Source organism: Opisthorchis viverrini (assembly GCF_000715545.1).
Source record: "Opisthorchis viverrini unplaced genomic scaffold opera_v5_15, whole genome shotgun sequence".
Lineage (NCBI taxonomy): Eukaryota > Metazoa > Platyhelminthes > Trematoda > Opisthorchiida > Opisthorchiidae > Opisthorchis > Opisthorchis viverrini.
Window position 1 is genome coordinate 2,637,110 of NW_008751671.1, and position 11,583 is coordinate 2,648,692.

An 11,583-nucleotide genomic window follows, 5' to 3' on the forward strand; every position below is an offset into this window, starting at 1 on the left:
GGTGATTCGTCCGTGGTACCTGCAATGGAGGAAGAGAGAAAGGGAGGGGCACGTGTAAGGTCATATGAGGAACGGGCAAGCAGATACATTCGAGTCTCAAATGCGTTACAAAAGTTAAAACTGAAAAGCACGCCAGTAAAATGACCTGAGCATTTTTGAAGCAGACTTCAACAAAACACAACATATATCAGCGTTTCGGTTTGAGCGTTTGTGCACAGGCATGGTAGACGCCCATTAGCTGCATAATGCTCCTAGCTACAGAACCTTTGCGCGTGGCATGAAACTTTCTACGCCAAAATGTTGCATTCTGTTGCGTATGTGTTCAAACCAAAATAATTCCTAATCGACGTTCATAGCTTCGCAGCTCACCGAATTTCTTTATCCACTCTGGCGGATACAGACAACAGGGGAATGGGTTCTGTGTGCCACGGACTACAACTCAGTCAGTTGGTCGGCGTTCGAATCTTTCTGTTTTTTAGTTACCGGAGCCACACAGCTGATGCAAGAGTGCCATTAGCTTTCTGGCACGGTCACTGACTTATTCGTTCCGTGGTCCTGATCCAGGAAGATGGAAGTGGCTAAGCTGACTGAGTTGAACGAAACTGCCCATGATGCTTCAATCTCAAGAAATACAGCCAACGCTACTGGATGATCCCCATCCGGTACAAGGCCGAGCGAGGTGGCTGTTTAGAATAGTTGACGCATTTAAATGGTTCAGCTCGCGGACAGCAACGTTTTTGGCGCACTCATTGTCAGTTACCACAAAATCTAAGGGTATGTTGACCACGGATGTGTTGGAGGCAGGTAAGCAGATTCAGGCATGTCATCGTTGACGAAGCTAAAGAGGTGAAAGAACGGATGAAACCCTTCAGTGACACGGCCTGGTTTGTGAAATTTTGTGGAGTACTGAAAGTAGGCACCTACGCATATTTCAGCGCTCAACACCTTCACGGTTTCTAACGTTCAACGTAGCCAAAAACAGGTCTCGGAGAGAGAAAAAACAAAAAAATGTGATCTATATTAAGCGACGCACCTGGAGCGATTTTCATAAAGTGGAAATACCGACGATACAGCCGGTGCCAGGGTGACTCCAGGCCTGATTTGGTCGTTTTTGCCGTTATATTTTTCTTAGGTCGAACAAGTCTGCTGATCCATACAGGCGACCTTGTAAGGTTTTATCAGGGGTTATGGGCACGCAATCATCAACCTATACCCAGTCATCATCTAAATCATCACTGCAGCCACCGCATCCGTGATATTGTTAAGCCAAATGGATTACCTGTAAGCAACTGAGAGCATAACTTTGCATTGATTAAAATGGATGATGGCAACAGCACACTGCCGTTGCAAGAGTCCACTGGTACACTCAGAAATAAACTACAGTCTATTGGAGTTTTCCATCAAAACCTGATTGCCGTCTGGTCCAAATGGGACCACAGCTGCTTAGCACTTGTGGTGAAAGTTTGGGCTGGCCAGAAACAAATGATACTTGGCAATTAACCGATGAAATCGTCCTCCGTTTTCTATGTGGCAAGCCGGGAGTGACGTCCTTAGGACTGTTTCGGCCGACGGAGCCGATATCTGCAGTTCTTACCGGCTTAATTGCCATGGAACTCACGAAAGTAGCTGCCTATTTAGACTTTACACGCGACTGGCGAGACGTATGCTGGCGTAACAAACAAGACTGTTTACTCCGCCGAGATTTATTGGTTTCGATTGGACTGGTTATCCTCACGGCGTAGATATAGCTGTTTGCTAGAATTCAGTACAGTGAGTCTGCTCTAGCTGTGGGGGTAAACACAATGCACACGTAGTAGATACCACAGGCCACCCAGTTTTGATGGGCAGATATTCGGATTATGGGTTCCCAGAAATCTGCCAGAAACCGAGCTGAGCGGCTCGAGTCGGGGTTTGTATTTGTGTTTTTTGGAGACACAAGACTAGCTGATCGAAATAGGGAAGCAAGATTTGAGATGTAGGGACATGTTACCTATACAGAGCAGCAAAGTGGAGTAAGATACGTGAGTGTCTTCATTCACCTTACTGGGTAGGGAGTGGTGGTGAGTGATGGCGCAGAGGAAGGGAAGTGTGGAAAGAGGCCAGTGAATTAATAGCTCAAAGGCTTAATGACAGCACTGTTGCTCAAGCTATAGCTATTTCAACCAGCGACCATCTGACTAGAAGCTCAAACATCCAACCGTCCGGTCACGATTGGTTGTTCGAGGCACCCATATACTTGTAGTTCCGTCTCTCTTTCAACTATATGAACATCATTTGTTCATTTGCCAAATGGCATCTTGGTGAAGACTACGCAATTTTCACTTTAGCTTTAGTCCTTTAATCGAAGCTCATCTATGCTGAGGAACTGGAAATCGAGATGTGGCTGTCTGACTTTCAGTGCCGATGGGTGCAGCAGGTTCGTTTTGAGCGGGGCCATACTCTCTGGTTTCAAAACTATTTGAACCGTAATGAACAATGCAATGGTGGTCACGGTTGACTCCTGAGTGATTGGAATTTGGGGTTTTTAGGGCAGGCATTCTTGAATACGTCCTTTCTAGAAACCAACTCGGCATCACTGTCTTCATAAATATGGACATAATGATCACCTTAAGGAAAACGCTTACTACATTCACACTCTCATCGTAGGGGATAGTATGGCCGCAACTTCACGCCACCTAGTACTGCAGGTCCACGAAGTGCGGCGACTTGCTGGTTTCTCCCAGTCAGCCCTACTTGTGTGGGCGAACCTGGAAGAAACGAATTTCAGCTGGGAGCTGAATCGATGAAAGATTGAAACTCAAGAAAGTCAGTGCTTTAGGTTGGAGATTTATCCCCTTCACTCTGACCAAATTATTCGTTGCTAACAACCCTAACAGGCAAAACAAACTACAAGGTGGTGTTGCGGTCTTTCAGTCTTCCAGTTTGGGTCCAGAACATCCGTAGCGTCCTTTTCTTCGAAAATGGTGAAACGCTTGCATTTTTGCCAAATCCATCTACATGGAGACCATGCTTCTGAGGCAAATGCTTACATGCGGCATACTAACTATCATCCTCATTAAGTCTGGGCACCCTCACAGTATCATTGTTTGCGTACAGTCATGATATTCATAACTGCAAACGATGTCACGTTATACCGGCCGATGCGTGCTGCCATCAGCCGGACTGCCTTGCCTCCTGCGTAAGGTAGGACGAGAAAACGAAAACAGACTGTTGCTGATGCCGCTCGTTTTTGTACACGTACCCATTCCACCTCCAACAACTTAATTTATAGCTCTGTCCTTGTAGGTCCATCAGCTAGGACAGAATTCCGTTTGACTTACAACGGTCAAGGCCGCACTATCTACGTATCAGCCAATGTTATCGGCCCCAAGTTCACCGAAACCGAACTTCATATTCGACGCCCAGTCTATATGGCTGCTTTTGACGTGTGAACTTTGGAGCAAGCAAGAGAACAGGCTGCTCCTGCTCCCACACTGGATTCGCTTGGCATTTATGTGTGGTGTGTATCAGAAAACGGAAGTTAAGATGCAAGCACAGTGGTTGAGGTAAATATCTTATCGTTCTCTACTTGCTTCCAGCTGCTTATCTCTGGCGATCCAGAGGCTGCTGCGGTGGGATTCGCAGGGGTTTGCGCAGTTTCAAATCACCGGGCGGAAATATTCTTGCTTGACAGTATACCCACCAATAGCCACCCTTGTGCGGCTGGTATGGCAATGTTCATCTCACAAACGGGATGTTGATTGCTGTCGAGTGTGCATACGTCACAATCAAATTTAGCTCTGTCGCTAGCATAGACAAGTTTCAAGTGCCTGTTATGGCAAGCCTAAAGCTCTGAATGAATTATTGGGCAGACACAGCACTTCTACGACTCAAATGAGTAACTGGTTTGGACTATCCTCGGCATATATGGATGACGGTGAATGATTGTTTAGCTGCGTGCCGACAATAGTAACTTGTGAAACAACCAAAGCTGTTTGATCATATGGTATTCTCAAACAGCGTGCCATCCACGGAACTAAGGTGATTACATCTCAATCAATTACAATGGAGAAGATCGATAACTGGCTGCCACTAGTTTTGTAGCACATTTGAGAATCCCAACTCTGCTTACCCGGAATCGCTTCACTCTTGGTTTTGCAGTGCTGCATAAGGGGTGGATAAATGGCTTAGCAACTGAGAGACAGGCAAACCCAAAATGAAATGTTTCAGTTGGTCCGAAAATTAATCGGCTCAAAGAATTACCGCACATCAAGTGGAGCTGCATGTGCGTACCGACCGTGAAGCGTAGTGGGGAGGAAAGGCTATTCATTTAGATTCTGCAGCTGAAGTAAAGCCCTGAGACTTTAACCTGGAGATCCATACGGCCTCATGTGTTGAAGACTGCGTATAACCTCTCAGTCTTGAACACTGACGTCATGCTGTCGATGATTACGCTATTCCTGTATTTCAAGGCGCATCCCATTCTGTTAACTGGTCTGTTTTCCTTAACACGCTTGTTCGTCAAGGAATACTGCGGAAGCTCGTGATCCTAATGAGCCATTCGTATTATCAAACTTCTGGGCACACTGAGAGCTCTTCAGAACTCTCCGTATGCAAAGTGGAGTCGGGCCACTCTCTCCATCTCCATTTGGTTTTGTGATCAACGAGGTAATGAGTCAAACATCAGTCTCTTAAACTGTGGCGTTCAGAAAAGCTCCTGACGGAAACCTTGTAGACGATATCATTCCCCTCTATCGATAGGAGAAAAAAGCACGTTTTTTTGGATGGAATCACAAAAGTTATTCCGTCATTTGGCGTGCTCTTTGCACCTTGTACAAAGTGTAATGTCATGCTTCTCGATGTGCAGTCACACAACACGCCAATCACGATCCAGATAGACATTAGAATTCGGAAGTGTTTTATGTATCTCAAAAGTTGTCCAAATTCCGAATGAAGCATGATAGATGAGGTTGGCGCGCGAGTTTCCAAGTCTCCGGTGACGTTTGCTAATTTTATGCAAAGCGGTGCACCTCTGAATGTCAAGGGACGTGTGTATCAGGCTATAGGATTTGAGTTATTTTGATTTATGGTTGTGGAAGTGGTCACCATAGTCAGCAGAACTCACAAGTCTTTTGGTCTCCGATAACCGTTGTATCAGAATCGTAGATCGTGCAGCCCATGTGTCTGAATCCATACCGAGGTGATTTGGAAGCGAGTCTTTGGTTATACAATCGGAACTTACATTGAAGTAGGTGTCCAGCACCAGAAGCTGCGTTGCTTAGGGTATATATTGCGCAAGTCGAACCATCGTTTGTCAAACAGGGTGCTGTTATTCTGCCTAATTAAGTGTGAAGAAAGATGTTAAGTGATCAACCTTTGGCTCCATAGGGGGTTAATAAGGAGATTACGAAAATCTGGATGCGTTAGTTAGGACTCGCCTTCCCAGGCGGGAACTGCGTGATCCCCAACGTGCCTGGTTGGAGACGCTCCAACATTTGATAACCAAGCGATTTAACTGACTTTCTTGTTATCAGTTTCTATCCAGATCGCTCGAATGAGTGTCTGGATACGTAGGTACCTCTGAATGATTGTGGTAGGCTTGCACCAATGCCATCTTCACTTTTATTCTCTAGTTCAAAATAAGGCTTTGAGGTGAAGTATGGTTGTACGGCAGCGAATCTTCTGTGTCGACCACTGATGTTTGGTTATCGGTGATGATGCGCGCAATTCAGGCTATTCGTAACTTACTCTTACCTGCGACCTTTACTTCTACTTACAGCTACCACAGAATGATAAGTTACTGTCGAAATCCCATTCCTGACTGTCTTACTTCTGTTCATTCTCTGAGAGGTTCGCTAAAAGATCAGCTAACTGATATGACCTGCTTCTACTTAATGTGGAGAGACCTCGAGAAGGTCAGAAGAGCACTTATTTCAGCTTCAATCCCTCATCATTTTGACACCAACGCCTAACCATGCATGGCCGTAGACATCACAGACCTGACGGTTGGAACTGCCTCCAAGAAGCGGTTTGCGGGCACTTTAAAAACCCTTACTTCTTTTCACATTCTGTTTGCAACTACAGAAATCGAGCCAGAGAACGTGAACTTGTAGCGACTGAGTTGGCCATCTGGCAGAACCATTGTGCCAGGGGGTCAACAGTTTGTGAGCTTCGTTGTATGGTGTAACTTTCCGTCGTTATGCCAAGTGCTAGTGATGAGCTCTAATTTACTTCTGAGTCTCTTTATACGGATACCTGGTGAATTTACATGGTTCAGGCGCATTCAGTTCTTAGATATTGGTAATAGGGCGGCCCGACATCGTAATTGCATTACAGACTGTCAGCGCCAGACAAACGGCACAGTCGAAAGACTTCACCGCCAACTTATAGCGTCATCAGTGCTGCTGACCATACCCATTGGACTCTGGCCATCAGAGTGAGTGAAACGATCAGTATCTTTCCACAGTTACATTTCGCAGTTTCACTAACATGGAATTCCGCGCCTAATTAGACCCGAAAGGTCACGAAGAATGAGGGTGTTTGTAGACAATGTTTTGCCATCCATCTAACTAGATTTTAGTTTCGTGGATTCATTTGCTTACTAATGGTTGCGGATGCCATGGCATACTTCACTTGCAAAAAATAAAGTGATTCCAGTGTAGTATTAATAGGGCGTTGAATTTCACCTCCATTCTGTACTGAATACTTTGTGTATTTCCCACTGGTGCCTCACAGGTGTTTCAAGTTAGCTTCTGAAGTCACTACGCACAATCACGACCTATCGAAGCTCCATTCAGCCTCTCGCCAGCTAGCCAACCCCTAAAACTTTTGTAATTTAGTAGGTCTATTCTCATCTGGGCCATCAGTTTTTGTGCAATTAATCTTGCAAACACAGCTGAAAATAAGGTTGGATTCGAAGTAATTCCTTGATTTTCGACGTTTTCCAACAGATTTATTTTTACCCGGTGACTAAATCGTGAATGTATGTCTGTATGTGCATCTTCGGTTGTGTCCGTCGACTGACGTACAACAGGTTTGACTAATGACCCAACCGAGTGTGTACTTTCGATTGTCGATTTGCGCCCATGTGATTCATTTTCCGTAAAGCCTTGGCAGTTGTTTACACGCGCAGTCCTTTTCGGGTCGCTCTTGGTTGTTTCTCTGGTATGAATTCAGTAGCACACTAGCCAGTCGGATAGTGGACAATCATAGTGGTATAAGCAGCGCTGCCGGAAATCTTGCGAAGCAGATAATGCCTAATTACTACACTGTTTCCAGCTGGACAAAACCAAACGACTCACGATCTCATACCAGTTCTATGCGCGGTTCTGTGAAATCATAATTCTATCAACCTCGTACCAATGACCAAATGTTGCTGTTCTGAAGTTAATCCATATGAAAACGCATAAATCTGGGTAGATGAGATACGACTTGGAACAACCATCTTTGACTTCTATCATTCTGTTTGGACCTGGGATCCTATTTTAAATTATCAAGGTTCCAGGTGTTGGGCGCCAAATGAGTTCAGCCTCGGTTACAACTTGTCACTAATTTTGTGGAGATGGAACAGATTCCCTTTACTTCCACCAAGAGCTCATCTGTGTGGGCACAGAAAGTCAAAAGGGTCTACTTTTTCACCAGTTTTCCATCCGCGAAAACAACCCAATGCTCATATATTCCGTATAGTTTCACGGTCGCCTCAATCATACACACAGACCGGTCGATTTGTCCAATAAATGTGTGGCCTAGAACAAGCGGATATATTGGCCAACGTCCAGCCACAATTATAGACGCCTAAACAGAAATAATCAGAAACAGATAGTGAAGTTGTGCATCCCCGAAAAGTATACGAAGATAACTGACATCCTAAAATCACAACCTCAACTTCTGCTGTGCAAACAATTTTACCAAGTTCATTTTTATGTGAAAATTTGACTTAAGATTCTTGTTTACAGCTAGTCCATCCAAGGCAGAACAAAGTCAAAATCAAAGCACTCCATTCACAATAATTTGCCGTAACTATCAGTTTCTTATACCTAACGGAGACTGCGTTAATCTGGTGAGTACTGAGAAGGGAGATACCAGTAGTGACCTAAGGTTTGTTGCCAGTATCCTTATAGGTAGTGTGATCCGCCAAGAAAATTTACCGTACCAGCATGAGGCGGCCCCTGTGCTGCGCGTTTAGCTGAAGAATATGAGATTCAGCTGGGACCAATTAAGTCGCTCGTTAATACCGACTTAACATGAAAGCAAGTGTATTTCGCCAACTGTATACAGCTTGATATTCCGGTAGAACTCGAGGCTAACGGCCACTCGGGACTGTACTTTCTTGACGAGCCTCAATAGGGGGCGAAACTGGTCATGGACTGTAGAATATTTTTAACACAATTATAGTACTGTGGTCCGCGAAGAAAATTTGCCTCTCCATCAATTAAAATACTTAACCAAACGTTACTTACTGATAGTACTTTCTCGCGTGAGTCCTAGAGGTCAGTGAAACCTTGCTTGGATCACTTTGTAGGGTATCATGTGGTGCAACGAGAACAATGACTATCAGGTTACTACATACGAATAGTGACCAAAAAGTTCAGGAGATAACAAGTACTCAGAGAGCAAACAGGGACTAATCTGAAAGATGGGAAATCAGAGCAACTAGATGCATAGCGCACAACCACGATTGGCTGCAACAGGCAGCTTTTCAGCAAATCGTGATTGAAAATACTCAGCCTGGCAGGAAGTAGAACTAATCACAGAACCGTCCATTCCACTTACTTGCCCGAGGCATTGGCTCTTCAGCCATTCAGTCAGTCAATTAGCTTATAAGCTATAAGCCATGTACCAAACATACGTTGGTTCCACCTCCTAGAGGAAGGAAATGGTATAGCAAGGGTGATGTATTCAAGCATCGGGAGTGATGGAATAACCATTTAGTTTGCATTCTGTATTGCGCTCGGGATAGACAACCTGGGAAGTAAGTATTAACGGTGGTAGGCTTGAAGCACGAGCGCCACTGACAGCATGAATAAGCCTTGTCTGCTGGTGTCATTAGCCACTGACGAGTTGAGTCGTATAGTCCCCATCCAGGGAGAAAGTAATTATCAAACCGACTGAGTCTACTGGTTAGTGTTTTCATACTTCGTTGCAAGGTCATAGACTGTTCACCTTGCTGTAGCTTCCGCTTACAACAGGGCTGGGAGAAAAAGCTGTGTGAGGTAGTTAATCCTTTGTTATACGGAGTAAGTGTCCTAACCAAGGCAAACTATGAAGCAGAAATAACTCATTCATCGTGAGATAATTCCTTTAATCCCAGAAACATCTGGCGTACCACATCATTGTTGGTCTGATGTTTCCACCAGACCCGGTCACTGTTTCGGAGACAGTGATGACAAACACTGACAGCATTTGTAAATTCTCTGCGCATGAAGGTCACGTTTCCGAACAAGTAACGCAGAATGGATCACAGTGCGGGAGAATACACTCTGACCTCGACAGACAAACTGAGTTCACATCTGTTCCGTAGGTGAAGAAGTGTGATAAAAACTGCCCTGGTCTTTCCGATTCAAGAAGTAATCTGCTCCCCAGCCTGCCCATCAAAACTTATACAACTTTCCAGGTTAATACTTTTATCTATCATGTCGACTGACTCATACACAAGTATGATGTTTAGGTTTTATCACTCCTGGTCTTCCAGCAACAATTTACATCAACTTTCATCAAAGAAACTCGCGTAAAGTTCGGGCGATTATGGACTGCATCGTGATTTCCAGTCTAGACAGTATACACACAATCGTGTGTGAGAGCTACTGTGTGCGTGCGAACAAACATTTGTCCATTTACCTGCCTTTAAGCTAGGTTTTATAAGAGACATGTTAAACCATTGTTTATTTATAGGCAAGTAGAGACTAACCCGAAAACATTTTATATTTAAGGCGTACATTCTTCTCATAACGCACTTCTTGCTGAGTTCTAGGAGGCTCCTGATAATTATTGAATATCCCAGAGCGGATCTTTTTTGGTTCCATAAAATCCTTTCCTTCTACGTAGTTGTTTGTGTGTTAGAAGGTCGTTTATTTTTAAACACTACTGCAGCAGCCCGAAAGCTTGGAAATGCCGAGAAACTCCTTGTTCAGATTGCTCTAGAGAATGGTATTATCGAGTTCAGTATAGATAACAGGTTGGCACAGTAGATATGAAGCCCATTTTTATGTAACAATTATTTCTGATCATAGATAGCTTGGTTAAAGTCCGTCATTGAAGTGTGTGAAATGAATTATTTTCCAACTGTTTACTCTAATAAAATTTGATAGGCAAACTTAAAATATCCGCCGCACGATTGCGCCATCAGATTTGATTATGCCATCTGAGCTGTCAGCGTGACTGTTTTTTTTTCAACGTCCTAGCAGCTCTGAGGCTAATCTACAGTGAATCGGAACACCAGCAAACTAAGCTACCGGTACGTAAACTAGTCAAGATATTTGTTGAACCCGGGGGGGGGGGAATAATGCAAGTTTGTTTCCGAATCAGGTGGTTTGATTAAGATTTCATGAGACAGTTTACGAATATTTCCGAATCACCGAGCTGAACAGCACGCCAATCACTAATATTTCGTTTTTCCATGAAGGAATCACATAAACAACCAGATATGACTATTTTGTTCGTCAATGGTCTCGTCGCTGGTGAGAAAGCGTTCAAAACTGGCTCGTTTGTCAGATGGACGATCGGAAATTCAAGGTAATTCAAGGCAATTCACGGTTTAATGGTCTAAAAAGCAGTTAACTTTCCAACGACCACAGGGTGAACGTATATATACAAAGGGATGCAAAAGTATGTGTAATGTTTGCTGAGTATCACATGGAGTTAAACACTTCCAGATTCGGTTTGGACATAAGATATGCATCTAAATTGTTCTTGAAAATGGTTAAACTCGGCGAATGTATAACATTGGGAGGTAGGGAGTTCCAAATGAAACATACACGGACCGCAAAAAAGTTCCGTCGACAGTTCACCCTCGAGTGAGATACCGCGAGCGAAAAGTCATGCCTCCTGCCCGTTCGTGGTCGACGTCGGACAAAAATATTTTCCAGCGTATGATTAGGTGTCTTCAGTATATTATATGTTAGAATTAGGTCTCCCCTGATGCGCCGATAGTAGAAGTCAAATAGGTTGAGACTGGCAAACCTGTCTTCGTATGGTTTATTATGCAATCCAATTACCAGCTTCGTGGCTCGATGATATATTCGCTGTAGAAGAATTATGTCTTTTTGAGGCCATGGTGACCAAGATTTTATAGCGTACTCCATGGTTGGTCGGATGCAGGTATCGATTACTCGGGGCAGTGCCAGTAGAGTGAAACTACTAAAAATCCGTTTTAGGAGCGACAGGACTTGTGAGGTCCTCTTGTAGACGGCTGTGCATTGCAAGGAATTTTTTAAACAGCTGCTAACCCACACGCCTAGATCTTTTTCTTCACTAGTCCAAGAAAGTGGTTGTGGGCCGAACGTATAGTTATATGCAAATGGCCTCCCTACACGGAGCATTTTACATTTTTGGAGGTTAAAGGGTAGTCTGTTTTTCAGTGACCAGTCATAAAGTGTATCGAGATCT